The sequence below is a fragment of the Daucus carota genome, chromosome 5, assembly GCF_001625215.2.
Source record: "Daucus carota subsp. sativus chromosome 5, DH1 v3.0, whole genome shotgun sequence".
Classification (NCBI taxonomy): Eukaryota; Viridiplantae; Streptophyta; class Magnoliopsida; order Apiales; family Apiaceae; genus Daucus; species Daucus carota.
Window position 1 is genome coordinate 24,943,596 of NC_030385.2, and position 16,691 is coordinate 24,960,286.

The 16,691-nt window shown below is 34.7% G+C and overlaps 2 long non-coding RNA genes across 2 annotated transcripts; both read right to left on the bottom strand.

Moving 5' to 3' along the window:
* Positions 1-4,436: 4,436 nt before the first annotated feature.
* On the bottom strand, positions 4,437-7,861 carry LOC135152578 (uncharacterized). The gene is made up of 3 exons (XR_010291868.1): positions 7,546-7,861; positions 5,566-5,760; positions 4,437-4,688 (listed from the first exon to the last, which is right to left on the bottom strand). It is a non-coding gene; the product is annotated as an uncharacterized LOC135152578 (long non-coding RNA).
* A 2,883-nt stretch (positions 7,862-10,744) lies between these two features.
* Positions 10,745-14,195, bottom strand: LOC135152581 (uncharacterized). The gene is made up of 3 exons (XR_010291871.1): positions 13,880-14,195; positions 11,899-12,093; positions 10,745-11,021 (listed from the first exon to the last, which is right to left on the bottom strand). It is a non-coding gene; the product is annotated as an uncharacterized LOC135152581 (long non-coding RNA).
* Positions 14,196-16,691: the final 2,496 nt, after the last annotated feature.

The window sequence follows — 16,691 nt, forward strand, 5'->3', positions numbered from 1 at the left end:
ATCATCTTTATGACTTACTTGAAGACCAAGAAAGAATGACAGTTCACCCATCATACTCATCTCATAGTTACTCTGCATTAACTTAGCGAATCTCTTGCACAAGTTATCGTTAGTAGAACAAAATATAATATCATCAACATATACTTGAACAAATATCATATTATTATCATGCAATTTGTGAAAGAGAGTTTTGTCTATGACACCACTAATGAAATTGTTTCCAATTAAAAACTCAGAGAGTGTGTCATACCAGGTTCTTGGCGACTGCTTGAGGCCATAAACAGCTTTAAACAAGAAGTACGCAAAATCAGCAAATTCTGGATTTTAAAAGCCAGGGGTTGTTCTAGATATATTTCTTCTTCAAGCTTTCCATTCAGAAATGCACTTTTCACATCCATCTGATAGAATTTAAAGTTGGAATGTGCAACAAATGCAAGAAAAAAAATTCTGATCGCCTCAAGACGTGCAACTGGAGCGTAGGTTTCATCATAATCAATTCCCTCTTCTTGGGAGTAACCTTTAGCAACCAGTCTGGCTTTGTTCCATACAACAATGCCATCACCATCAAGCATATTCTGGTAGACCCATCCAATTCCAATAACAGACTTTATCTTTGGTCTTGGAACCATGGCCCGGACTTCTTGTCTCTCGAAATGATTGAGCTCTTCTTGCATGGAAAGAACCCATTCCTGATCGGCTAGTGCATCTTCAATTTTTTTCGGTTTTTCCTGATATAGAAAACCCAAATATAGACATTCATTCTGAGTTGCACTCCTAGTCTAAACACCAACATCTGGATCACCAATGATTAGTTCAAAGGGATGATCTCTACTCCAGATCATCTCCCTTGGAAGATATAATCTTGATGATTCGCCAGAATTATCATTGTGATGCTGTGTTTGACTAGTTGATCCACCATCTCCCCCTGAGTTGCTGCCAGGTTGACTAGATGATCCACCACTAGCATTAGTAGAGTTCACGGTGTTTCCATTGTTTTCTCCACCATTACCTGGATCATTATCAGCATTATTATTGTCATTACCTGTTGCAGCATCAAGTGCTTCATCATCATCATCTGAGTTTGAGTTCAGATAATTATCAAACTTTAGTGACTCAGATGGATCTTCAATTTGGATACTTGGGAGTTTACTGTCATCAAAAGTAACGTTGACACTTTCCTTGACTTGTAATTGATCAATGATAAACACCTTATATGCTTGATGAAAATAACCAACAAATAATTGCTTAAAGTGCTTTGGATTCAAACTTGCCACGATGTTCATTTCCATCCTTAAGCACAAAGCATTTAGCTCAAATACATGAAAGTACTTGACCGTTGGTTTCTTTCCGTTCATACGCTCATAAGGAGTTTTCATGTGTTCCTTGTTGATCAGATTTCGATTCTGAGTATAACAAGAAGTATTCACAGCTTCAGGCCAAAAGTAGATGGGCAACCTTAATTTGCTTAACATAGTTCTTGCAACTTCAATCAAGGTACGATTCTTCCTTTCTACTACTTCATTCTGTTGTGGAATTCTTGGCGCTGAGTATTGTCTTGTTATGCCATTGTCGGAGCAAAATCTGTTGAGAGTTTTATTCTTAAACTCTATTCTATTATCGGACCTTATTGCTCTGACACGAAGTTTATCATTCGAATCCAACTCGATCTCCTTGATAAGATCAATTACCAATTGAGGAGTTTCATCCTTAGAATGTAAGAATAAAACCCATGTGAACTTAGAGAAGTCATCAACAATCACCAAGGCATATCTCTTTCTTGATAAAGACATCACATTGACTGGACCAAATAAATCCACATGTAATAGTTGAAGTGGTTCAGTAATGCTACTGGTGTCTGTGCCTTTGTATGATGCTATCTTAGCCTTCCCATTCTGACATGCCTCACAAAGTCCTTGTAAAGTGAATTCCAAAGGAGGCAGTCCTCTCACCAAATCCCTCTTGACCAAAGAGTTTACAATTTTAAAATTAAGGTGAGACAGCTTCTTATGCCATAGCCAACTATCTTCAGGTGAAGCCTTTGAATAGAAATAATTATCTTCATCATTGGCACCTGAATTGAGATCAGCTAAGTATAAGTTAGCTTTTCTTACTCCACAGAGAGCAAGACGGTCATCTTTAGTGTGAGATATCAAATACTTCTCCTTGACAAAGTTTACTTGGAATCCCTTGTCACAAAAGATTGTGCTTGAGTCCTTCAACAAAAGAAACATTTTCAATGATAACATTTCCAGCAAATAAATTGCCATATCCCGTAGTACAACCTTTGCTGTTATCTCCAAAGGTGACAATCGGGCCAGCTCTCTCAATCACATTTGATAGCAGGGCTCTATCACCGGTCATATGTCTAGAAGATCCACTATCGAGAATCTATACAACCTTTTCAACCTTGTTTGGCTCCCTGCACATATCAAACGAATTAAACCTTCTTCGGAACCCAAACTTGGTTGGGCCCGGCATACTTAAAGAATTGACCTTTGTCAGCTTTGACAATAGATCCTGTTCGAATAACATCAGCATCCACCTTGACTGTACTTACTTTCCTACAAACAGCCTTGAACACTTTAGGTTTAGGCTTGGGAACATAAGTATCCTTCTTGATAGGAGAAGGACCGGCAGTCTTGGTTTTTGCAAACTTACTATTCATGTGCTTTCTAGGTGTTGTGTTTTCTTTGTTAGCATGCATACTTTTAAAATAAGCAGACATTACATTAAACGCACACAACATGCAATTATCAACACCACAAGGCTTATGGCACATATCAACTAAAGGAACAGTAGGCATGTTATTCAGAACAACAGGGGGTTTAATAGTTTCTACATTAACATTTTCAGAAGTTCTAATGTTATTAGTAGATGAGCATGTATTGTTACCATTCCTGCATTTAACAAACTTATTAGGCTTGTTGAAATTATTCTTTAAGCCATTGGCACCTATGCCAGCTTTGGGCGAACTGAATGTGCCCTCAACTTGCATTGGCTCTACAGATGCCAAAATCTTCCTCTCATTCTCAATATCCTCTAAATTCATTTCATATTGAATAATCACGGGCATATCAAGTAATGGTTCTGCGACAGGGGTTTTGAATAAAGGTTTGGGAGCATCCTTTAAAACATGTGGGATACCCCTGTCTTCAGCACTCTTAACAAAAGGAGTTATGTTACTAGCCTTACCTACCGACTTGTTGTAATCGAAACCTATACCAACTTTCCTTTTAATCACTTGTTGGTCCACTAGGTTCTTAACAATATTAGTCGACTCCTTATAAGCAAGGCACCTAACCTTCTCTTCAGCTAACTGCTCATTCAACTTTTTCTCCCTAAATTCTAACACTTCGACTTTATTAGTCTGAGTTAATAACTGACTAGTTAGTTGTTCAATTTTAGTGGTGAGCACTAGTTTTTCTTTTAACTTTAACTCATGAACTTCTTGCTTTAAAGCTTTGTGTTCAAGAGTCAGAGCTTTGAGCTTATTACGAGCGTCATCACGTTCAAGTCCTAATTGCATAAACAGTTTAGGGCAAGTAGGATCTACCGGAAATCCGCCAGTGCGATGTGGAGGTGTAGAAGGTTCCATAAAAGCCATTAAAGCAACATTCCCCCGCTCTTCCTCCTCATCACTATCTGTGTCATCCCAGCTTTTCCCTTTTGCCACATAGGACTTCCCTTGGTTGCTTTGGCCTTGATGCTTCTTTAGCAGAGCCTCATACTTCTGCTTTAGCTCGTCATAAGATTCCTTCTTCTTTGCCAGCTGATTAGGCTTCTTGCACTCCGATGCAAAATGACCAGGCTCATCACAGTTGAAGCATTTGAACTTGCTTCGATCAACCATCCCAGTCTTGTAAGCCCCTTTGGAAGTGGACGAAGATCCCCCTTTCTGGAATTTATTACCAGAAGATTTAAATTTGTATGAGGGATTCCTCCTGAATCTCACGTTGCCAAACTTCCTAGAAAACATAGCAAGAGATTCGTCCTCAAGCTGATCTAACTCTTCCACAGAGTAGAATTCATCATCACCCATACTTGTTGACGTATGTCCAATTTCAGGAACCACATACTCTTGGGTGCATTTAGAAGGTACAACAACCTTCCGCTCTTTCACAATAGGTGATTCTATTACGAGGGCAGTAGAATTACTGATAGATGTAGACGCATTGATCGTTTTTCCCCATCCGTATCTTTGTTTCATGTGACGGTCCAGGAATCCGGGGGTCTGGATTCTGACGTCACCACACAAAACCATTTTTAAAACACTTCAAAAACCTGTAAATTTTTTTTTTTCAAAAGATAATAAAATCAGAGAATTTAAAACCTGAAAACATTTAATAAAAGATTTGAATGAGAACATAAATCGAATGATTTTAAAACCTAAATTTAAAACTTGAAAGCCATAATAGGAGAATTTCAAGACAACATTTAAACCCCCTAAAAGCAACAGGATCGCATCCAGGTTACAGTATTGAAATTAGAATCTACCACTATTATTACACAACATCTCTTACCAAATCAGATCATCTTCGATAAGAAGAATCACTGTCAACTATTCCAGCTTGCACCAACCTCATCAACTTTCCTGAACACTCCTCGACCACTGGATCCTCAACTCTGTCTCCTCGCCTAGCATTAGCCTTACTCGCAATCATAGTCTAGCCATTCATCTTTAATCCTTTCTGAAATGATTAAGAAAGGAATAGCAAGAGTGAGCAACAATGCTCAGCAAGTAATAATAAACAATGAAAGTTCTGAAGTGATATAACAGAAATTCTCGAGTTCAAGATATAAAAAGATTCAACCTGAGTTCACAAATTCAGGTATTGTATAAAAGAATCACAATACCTTGCAGCAATAGAAACCTGAGGAATTCAATCCTTCACAAGAGAATTATTGAATTGGACTATCACATTTTAATTAAAAACCAAGGTTAGGATGCTGATCAGTCATACCTAACCCCGAGCAGGCCCCGCCATGCTCTGTCACTGGATCCAAGGCACTCATTCGCCTAACATGACCACTCATTTGGTCTGACCACTCATCTGGTCCACATGTTTATATAAAAAACAATAATCCAATTCTCTAATTCAATTCAAGAAACCAATGTAAATTAACAGAACATAATCATAATCATCATCAACAACTGAATAATTTCAAATCAAACTTTGATAATAAACTTTTCATAAGTCACAGTCCATCCTTTCATAAATCATAGTTCAGGAAATCCCTAACTATTCAATATCCTCCATTATCGGCTAAGCAACTGAATTTAGCCTGCTAAACCAGCATGACAATGGCGGGCTGAATAATCAAGAAGATCCCAATTCATTCAAAGCTCTAACTATCACTGAGCAACACATGCTTCAATGACAATTTGAACTTCGAATAATTTGTAAAACTGGAATTATCTGAATTTTTGAGGATTAGAAAAGGATGGATAAAAATATTTGCACTTTCCAAATATGAAAAAGAGAGGAACGAATATTTGCAACACATACGAAAAGAATGGATCAGAATAATTGCAAGATATCCAAAAGATGGGTATAGGATACTTGCCTTAAATCTGACTCCCGTCTCACAGCTCATTCTCATCTTTCCACTTTCACAATCTATGCATCTCATAATCTCTAGACCATCTCTAGCTATACTCTATTCGCCACATCGCTTCGCTTACTCGATTCATCCCTTATTCGCTTTGCAATACCATTCCGACTTTCTGACGTCTTCGAGCGTACACGTCTCGTCCAAATCCTTTACGAGAATAAGATAATACTATAGTCACTAAACAATATATCGCATATACATATCACGTATATCGATACCCACTTATATACCCCTTTAAACTTATCACATATCACTTAACACGTAATCATGCTTTGACTCTACCATATAGTCAAGTCATATTCCACATAACATATTACCAATCACTTATCATAGAATCCTATCGAAAATCCGACATCGTCTCGTCTATTTATTAGACTATCCACCTGTTATCCTATCTCAATCAACAATCAACCCACAAGATCCAATTACTATAATCCATATATTCTTATCCAATATCAATCAACTCACGACACTATGTCATCCAAATCTTTTATCACACGTGTATACTATCATGAATAAACATGTATATCACGTAATCATCAATTAATAGCAATCAAATAACATATAATCATATTGTGCACATTTAACAACAATTATTCACATTCTCGACTCCATCATATTATTATGTTATATCAAACTAGACTTTATAAGCTTCTATCTCTCTTTCGTTTCACTTGATTCCGATTTACGGATCAAAAGTTATGATCCAAATTGTTTCCTACTTCCTCTATCAACACATAATACATCACTCTAATAACACACATCACATAACACATGAGATTTCCCATCCCGACTAATGTCAAATCGAGTCTCGGGTTTAAAATAATTTTTCGGGAATTTTCTGGAAATTTTTAAACATTTTTCGGAATTAAAATCGATAAAAGAATCACTTTTCAGATAAATAATCAAGTCCCAAATACTTGAAATTGGACTTGAAATCATTCATAAACAATTATCGAGCCTTGAAAATAATTTGGAAAAATATTTTAAAGCTCGAAACTATTTTTCGGAATTTTTAAATCAAAAAGGATTAATTAAATCCAATTAATTAATCAATTAAATCAATTAATAATTAATTAAAATAATTAATCAATTAATATTTAAATTAATTGACCAATTAAAATAATTAATTACTAATTAAAATTAATTAACAAACTAATTTAGATTTATTTTTGAATAAACAAATAATTAAAAACTATTTTTGGAATTTAAAATAATTAAATAAAACAATTTTAGAAAATTAAATCAAAAGGTTTATTTTGTAAACTTTTGAAAGTTTTTGTCCAAGGTTTAGACTGTAACTTTTCAAAGTTACAGGGGTGTTTTTGTAAGATTTGAAACTGCGATACCACAACTTCATCATCTTCATAAGTTGGGTGGCCAAACGGCAATTTGCCGCCGGCCTTTACTAGTTTCGCCGGAAACGGCGTTACCGACCACCACCGCTCACCAAACTGAGCAGAACACACGTATAAGCCATTAGGAACTCTCCCATGGCTTCATAACAGCCAACCCATCAACCAATCGGCCGGAAAATCGACAGAAAGCTTCGCCGGCGGCGAGCTTTCTTCGATCCCGATGGCCTCCTATACAGCTCCTTCGTCGATTCTGAACCCACAAAATGATCAACCAGGACACTATATACGCGCCTAGACCCTTAGATTCTGCCCAGAACTATCAGAACGAAATCTCCGGCCAAAAATCAATATTTTCCGGCGAAAAACTCAAGAACACCAAGAACACCTACTCCAAGAATCAAACCGACTTTTCTATATGATTTCGAACTCCAAATTCAACATATAATATACCAAAACGACGAGAAAAACACGCTCTACAACATGGCATCATCAAATCAATCAAACAACATCGTTTGCAGAAACTCAAAATTAAAATCATATAAATTCGAATTTTCAAAAATTAATAAGAAATTACCCGTGAAATCTGCACGGTTATGATTGATTAAACTGGATTCTACGCGTCGATAGCTTCGTTTTGACTATTCATACGCCTCCATCGGATTCCAATAACACCTTCAAATCTTCGTTTGATTATGAAGAACACGAAGAACACCGCTCGGTTTCTCTCGGTATTCGTGCAGAGAAACTGGTGAAATGATTTCTACGGTGAAAATAAGCTCTAGAAAGGTCTATTTATATTTACAAATAATTGGTACCCCTTTGGATCGTATATGACATGAAAATACGTATTTAATAGCTTTATATTAATAAAACGGGGTCCAATCGGTACCGGTTTTCGAGATAATCATCAAAACGGGGCTTTTAAACTCAATGATTGGTTTGCGGGTCCCATTGCAATTATTACAAGATGAGGATGAATATAATAATCAAAATATCTTGTTTCACGTTTATCGAGACAAACTGGATAATTATCAACAATTAAAATACCCGAAAAACTCCGCCGGACCGACTACGAGGAAAACCGTACTCCGGATCGAAAAAGTCAAAACACGAAAAGTGTCCGGAATATTCAAATTAGGCTAAAGGTCAGTTTTGTTGAAACTTCCGGGAAGAAAATTTGCTACCTCGTTACGAGTGGACGGTTTTACGGAAGTCAAATAATTAATAAATAAATATAAATATACACAATTAAATCCGTAAATCGATTATAAAATCATCTAACATTCCATAAATCGATATGAAAATATCCAAATAAACTATATTTTCTCCTGAACATATAGAAATTGAAATCTCGCGAATACGAACATATACGAGCATTCAGCTCAATAAACTAGATAACACAAAATTCACAAAAATTCATATATTAATCATATAATACTCATAATTAACCATAATTAATTAACCAACAAATCCACCAATACCACTTAATCACATAACACATATATTCACATAATATCCATACAGAATTTTCAAAACAATATATGAAAATCAGTTTTGAAAGTACAATTATTTATCAATAACACAATAACCCGGGGTTTAAATATAAAACCTTGAAAACTCATTAAACTGCAATAAAATATTAAATCTTATTCCCTTCTTTGAAGAAAATCACTTTTAATACTAATAAAAATATTTTTAAAAAATCCGGGTCATTACAATCTACCCTCCTTATAGGGATTCCGTCCTCGGAATCAGAGAAAGAAGGAGGACGCAATATTTGTAAAATCCATATTAATCCACAAAACAAGTATAATCATATAAAACTATTCACATAATCAATTCACTTTTCAACTAAAGCCAACAATAATATTTAGACAGATAGATTTATAACAATCAAATCCAAATTTAAAAATATGGGATATTACATTCTACCCCCCTTATAAGGATTCCGTCCTCGGAATCCTCCGAAGAAACTAAAACGTACACACTTCGTAATATCATCTCGTCATCCACCTTTGATTGAGCTTGGCATACCTTTAACTTTAATGGAAAAAGGAACATCAAACTTTCGCGATTGCAAAATTCATTTCCCTAGAATCGATCTTTGGGAATTTTCGAATAGAACGAGGTGTTTTCAAAATAGGTCACATTGGAATATAAGAGTGACTGGGAGATCAATACGATCAAATGAACTTAATGTTGCGTGTCCACAGTAGACACTACTAAAGGTTGTTAACCTTCTTGTAATCACAACACACACAAGTGATGGCGTCCCATCCAACTCCTATCACACAGACAGGTATACCTTGTGTCCCCTATACATAGGGTTGTTCATCCCAATCAAATTGAAGAAATGTTAAGGAATATCAGAGAATATCAAGGAATATCAACAATATCAAAGAACACTAAGGAATATCAAGGAAGATGAAAGGGTATCAAGGAATGTCAAGAAATGTCAAACAATATCAAGGAACATCACTGTCTCTTCACAACAAACCTTTATCACACATCTTTGCTTGCCAACTCATACCAATAATCAATATCAATGTCATCTTAGAATTTGAGAAATTGAAGATCTCATTTATCAAAACTTTGGTCGAAAGGATATCATGATAATATCTCACTGATGAGAAAAGAATTAAAAGAACCTTTAGTTGAAGAGAGGTATTGCCAAGGTCTTCTCAGATTTTCGTTCCGCCTCAATAAATCATTGTTCGATATATGTCTTCTTTTCAACGTTCTTGATAATCAATCGATTTGACTCGTAATAGCCTCATAAGATGTCATCGTAGACGTTATCGTTCGTAATAACTCTCGCCCATGTAGTCCACGTTCTCATGCTTCATCCAGTTGCCTTTGAAGTCCATAACACAACACGTAGCATATCTTCGATTTTCTGAATCGTCGCCCTGTGGGTTATGGGCCCACCTTGTCCCGCTTACTTAAAGCGTCGTCGTCGAGGACTAACGTTCTAACTTACTCGTAGACATCATCTCTGATAACTGGACTCAATTCCACGTACTCTCTATCATTCACTTCTCACCTATCAACCAATCTCTCCTTCTAATCCAATACAACTCATACTCTACACTTACTCTTCATATCTTCACTCAAAATAATATACATCTTCCAAATATCTGACATGGTCAACATACTATGAACCATGCATTTATATCATCCTCAAATCAATACAATAATCCAGTTTCACATATGCAGTATAGTCAGAATACTCTGAACGCTGCATTTTCACCATTCTCAATTCAATCATTCACTATCAAACTCTTCTATCTAGGTCTAATCTTGACCTTTCACGCAATTCATCATCTCAATTAGTCAACATACTAGAAATCCAAGTGTCTAGACTTAAGAATCAAAATCTCTCTAAACCTATACACTCAACTTGATCGTCTAACCAGATTCTATACCTCTATCGCATCTCTAGACTATTTCTAAATAGTCTCACAATACCTCTGTATGAGGTCACACAACATTCCTCATCAATAGAACTTAAACTATAATCTATATTCAAATTTCAATAACTTGTAACCTGTTGCTCTGATACCAACTGTGACGGTCCAGGAATCCGGGGGTCTGGATTCTGACGTCACCACACAAAACCATTTTTAAAACACTTCAAAAACCTGTAAATTTTTTTTTTTTTCAAAAGATAATAAAATCAGAGAATTTAAAACCTGAAAACATTTAATAAAAGATTTGAATGAGAACATAAATCGAATGATTTTAAAACCTAAATTTCAAACTTGAAAGCCATAATAGGAGAATTTCAAGACAACATTTAAACCCCCTAAAAGCAACAGGATCGCATCCAGGTTACAGTATTGAAATTAGAATCTACCACTATTATTACACAACATCTCTTACCAAATCAGATCATCTTCGATAAGAAGAATCACTGTCAACTATTCCAGCTTGCACCAACCTCATCAACTTTCCTGAACACTCCTCGACCACTGGATCCTCAACTCTGTCTCCTCGCCTAGCATTAGCCTTACTCGCAATCATAGTCTAGCCATTCATCTTTAATCCTTTCTGAAATGATTAAGAAAGGAATAGCAAGAGTGAGCAACAATGCTCAGCAAGTAATAATAAACAATGAAAGTTCTGAAGTGATATAACAGAAATTCTCGAGTTCAAGATATAAAAAGATTCAACCTGAGTTCACAAATTCAGGTATTGTATAAAAGAATCACAATACCTTGCAGCAATAGAAACCTGAGGAATTCAATCCTTCACAAGAGAATTATTGAATTGGACTATCACATTTTAATTAAAAACCAAGGTTAGGATGCTGATCAGTCATACCTAACCCCGAGCAGGCCCCGCCATGCTCTGTCACTGGATCCAAGGCACTCATTGGCCTAACATGACCACTCATTTGGTCTGACCACTCATCTGGTCCACATGTTTATATAAAAAACAATAATCCAATTCTCTAATTCAATTCAAGAAACCAATGTAAATTAACAGAACATAATCATAATCATCATCAACAACTGAATAATTTCAAATCAAACTTTGATAATAAACTTTTCATAAGTCACAGTCCATCCTTTCATAAATCATAGTTCAGGAAATCCCTAACTATTCAATATCCTCCATTATCGGCTAAGCAACTGAATTTAGCCTGCTAAACCAGCATGACAATGGCGGGCTGAATAATCAAGAAGATCCCAATTCATTCAAAGCTCTAACTATCACTGAGCAACACATGCTTCAATGACAATTTGAACTTCGAATAATTTGTAAAACTGGAATTATCTGAATTTTTGAGGATTAGAAAAGGATGGATAAAAATATTTGCACTTTCCAAATATGAAAAAGAGAGGAACGAATATTTGCAACACATACGAAAAGAATGGATCAGAATAATTGCAAGATATCCAAAAGATGGGTATAGGATACTTGCCTTAAATCTGACTCCCGTCTCACAGCTCATTCTCATCTTTCCACTTTCACAATCTATGCATCTCATAATCTCTAGACCATCTCTAGCTATACTCTATTCGCCACATCGCTTCGCTTACTCGATTCATCCCTTATTCGCTTTGCAATACCATTCCGACTTTCTGACGTCTTCGAGCGTACACGTCTCGTCCAAATCCTTTACGAGAATAAGATAATACTATAGTCACTAAACAATATATCGCATATACATATCACGTATATCGATACCCACTTATATACCCCTTTAAACTTATCACATATCACTTAACACGTAATCATGCTTTGACTCTACCATATAGTCAAGTCATATTCCACATAACATATTACCAATCACTTATCATATGAATCCTATCGAAAATCCGACATCGTCTCGTCTATTTATTAGACTATCCACCTGTTATCCTATCTCAATCAACAATCAACCCACAAGATCCAATTACTATAATCCATATATTCTTATCCAATATCAATCAACTCACGACACTATGTCATCCAAATCTTTTATCACACGTGTATACTATCATGAATAAACATGTATATCACGTAATCATCAATTAATAGCAATCAAATAACATATAATCATATTGTGCACATTTAACAACAATTATTCACATTCTCGACTCCATCATATTATTATGTTATATCAAACTAGACTTTATAAGCTTCTATCTCTCTTTCGTTTCACTTGATTCCGATTTACGGATCAAAAGTTATGATCCAAATTGTTTCCTACTTCCTCTATCAACACATAATACATCACTCTAATAACACACATCACATAACACATGAGATTTCCCATCCCGACTAATGTCAAATCGAGTCTCGGGTTTAAAATAATTTTTCGGGAATTTTCTGGAAATTTTTAAACATTTTTCGGAATTAAAATCGATAAAAGAATCACTTTTCAGATAAATAATCAAGTCCCAAATACTTGAAATTGGACTTGAAATCATTCATAAACAATTATCGAGCCTTGAAAATAATTTGGAAAAATATTTTAAAGCTCGAAACTATTTTTCGGAATTTTTAAATCAAAAAGGATTAATTAAATCCAATTAATTAATCAATTAAATCAATTAATAATTAATTAAAATAATTAATCAATTAATATTTAAATTAATTGACCAATTAAAATAATTAATTACTAATTAAAATTAATTAACAAACTAATTTAGATTTATTTTTGAATAAACAAATAATTAAAAACTATTTTTGGAATTTAAAATAATTAAATAAAACAATTTTAGAAAATTAAATCAAAAGGTTTATTTTGTAAACTTTTGAAAGTTTTTGTCCAAGGTTTAGACTGTAACTTTTCAAAGTTACAGGGGTGTTTTTGTAAGATTTGAAACTGCGATACCACAACTTCATCATCTTCATAAGTTGGGTGGCCAAACGGCAATTTGCCGCCGGCCTTTACTAGTTTCGCCGGAAACGGCGTTACCGACCACCACCGCTCACCAAACTGAGCAGAACACACGTATAAGCCATTAGGAACTCTCCCATGGCTTCATAACAGCCAACCCATCAACCAATCGGCCGGAAAATCGACAGAAAGCTTCGCCGGCGGCGAGCTTTCTTCGATCCCGATGGCCTCCTATACAGCTCCTTCGTCGATTCTGAACCCACAAAATGATCAACCAGGACACTATATACGCGCCTAGACCCTTAGATTCTGCCCAGAACTATCAGAACGAAATCTCCGGCCAAAAATCAATATTTTCCGGCGAAAAACTCAAGAACACCAAGAACACCTACTCCAAGAATCAAACCGACTTTTCTATATGATTTCGAACTCCAAATTCAACATATAATATACCAAAACGACGAGAAAAACACGCTCTACAACATGGCATCATCAAATCAATCAAACAACATCGTTTGCAGAAACTCAAAATTAAAATCATATAAATTCGAATTTTCAAAAATTAATAAGAAATTACCCGTGAAATCTGCACGGTTATGATTGATTAAACTGGATTCTACGCGTCGATAGCTTCGTTTTGACTATTCATACGCCTCCATCGGATTCCAATAACACCTTCAAATCTTCGTTTGATTATGAAGAACACGAAGAACACCGCTCGGTTTCTCTCGGTATTCGTGCAGAGAAACTGGTGAAATGATTTCTACGGTGAAAATAAGCTCTAGAAAGGTCTATTTATATTTACAAATAATTGGTACCCCTTTGGATCGTATATGACATGAAAATACGTATTTAATAGCTTTATATTAATAAAACGGGGTCCAATCGGTACCGGTTTTCGAGATAATCATCAAAACGGGGCTTTTAAACTCAATGATTGGTTTGCGGGTCCCATTGCAATTATTACAAGATGAGGATGAATATAATAATCAAAATATCTTGTTTCACGTTTATCGAGACAAACTGGATAATTATCAACAATTAAAATACCCGAAAAACTCCGCCGGACCGACTACGAGGAAAACCGTACTCCGGATCGAAAAAGTCAAAACACGAAAAGTGTCCGGAATATTCAAATTAGGCTAAAGGTCAGTTTTGTTGAAACTTCCGGGAAGAAAATTTGCTACCTCGTTACGAGTGGACGGTTTTACGGAAGTCAAATAATTAATAAATAAATATAAATATACACAATTAAATCCGTAAATCGATTATAAAATCATCTAACATTCCATAAATCGATATGAAAATATCCAAATAAACTATATTTTCTCCTGAACATATAGAAATTGAAATCTCGCGAATACGAACATATACGAGCATTCAGCTCAATAAACTAGATAACACAAAATTCACAAAAATTCATATATTAATCATATAATACTCATAATTAACCATAATTAATTAACCAACAAATCCACCAATACCACTTAATCACATAACACATATATTCACATAATATCCATACAGAATTTTCAAAACAATATATGAAAATCAGTTTTGAAAGTACAATTATTTATCAATAACACAATAACCCGGGGTTTAAATATAAAACCTTGAAAACTCATTAAACTGCAATAAAATATTAAATCTTATTCCCTTCTTTGAAGAAAATCACTTTTAATACTAATAAAAATATTTTTAAAAAATCCGGGTCATTACATTTCATCTGGACCTGTTCCAACTCATAGGTTTTCAGAACGCCATAGAGTTTTTCTAGTGAAATCTCTGACAGATCTCTGCTCTCTCTGATGGCAGTTATCCTATGCTCTAGATGCTCAGGAAGCGTCAGCAAAAACTTCAGGTTCACCTCCTTGTTGTCGTAGTATTTCCCATTCAGATTCAGATTGTTTATCAAATTGTTGAATATGATGAATACTTCAGAAATTCCTTCTCCGGGATTAGAACCAAATTGCTCGTATTGAGCCACAAGAATTTCCTTCTTGTTTTCCCGTACTTCCTCGGATCCTTCATTGATAATTTGCAGAGTGTCCCATATCTGCTTAGCACTTGTACAATTGACAACATTATTGTACATTACTGGATCCAATGATTCGATTAGAATGAGCTGTAGAGTTACATCTAGATTTATCAGCTCATTATCCTCATCCGAGAACTCAGCAGGTGTTTTCAGATAGGTTCTGTGAGGAATAGTAACTCCATCTTCAGTATGTTCCAAGATAATATTCATTGGGGGCGAAAGACCCTTCGTCAAAATATTTATGTATTTTTTATTCGCCGCCCGGAGGAACAAAAGCATGTGTCTCGTCCAAAGACCAAAATTAGCCTTGTCAAAAGGTGGAATTTTAATGCTGCTAATTTTTGCGGTAGACATGGTAGAAGATTGGGTGTTTGAGTGTTTGAGAAAAGATTTGGATTTTGACAGAAAAAATAATTTTCAATCAAAAATAATTTTTGGAATAAAATTATCTCGAATTAAAAATTATTTGAAAAAAGATTTGAAAGAAAAATAACTTTCGATCAGAAATAATTTTTGGAATAAAATTATTTCGAATTAAAAATTATTTGGAAAAAGATTTGAAAGAAAAATAATTTTCGATCAGAAATAATTTTTGGAATAAAATTATTTCGAATTAAAAATTATTTGGAAAAAGATTTGAAATAAAAATAATTTTCGATCAGAAATAATTTTAGAAATAAAATTATTTCGAATAAACAATTATTTGGGAAAAGATTGGATTTTTGAAGGAAAAATAATTTTCGGTCAGAAATAATTTTTGGAATAAAATTATTTCGAATAAAAAATTATTTGGAATTTTTAGAAATTTTCAGAGTGAGTGTAGGTACTGATAAGGTAGATTATATCAACCGCTCTGATGCCAATTGTTAGGTCCCGATACGATTGTAGAAGGGGGGTTGAATACAATCGTCAAAAAATTCGCGCGGAATAAATCTGATTTAAATATAACTGGATAATCAGATTTTGATTAATTAAATAAACAAGGTTCAAGTAAAAAGTAATTTAAACTTGAAAGTCGTTATTAAATTAATATGGTTCAGTTTTAAAGTCCACTAGTTCATAGAATAAATTTGACAGGAAGTATTCTAACTTAGCGGTATAAAACAACCGAATGATCAAAGCACAGAAAACTGTGGATTTAACGAATAGCAAGTTTAGCACAACTTGAAAGCTTTACAATGCTTTGAAATCAAAGAGATGAACACTTTCAAATGAAGAAACTAAGCCATATTTATAGGCAAATCTTTGTACATGAAAGACAATCACTAGACAAGACAATTACAAGCTAGGAAAGACAAATACAAAGAAGGTATGACAATCTAGGCTTGGGCAAGACAATATAAGGCAAGGA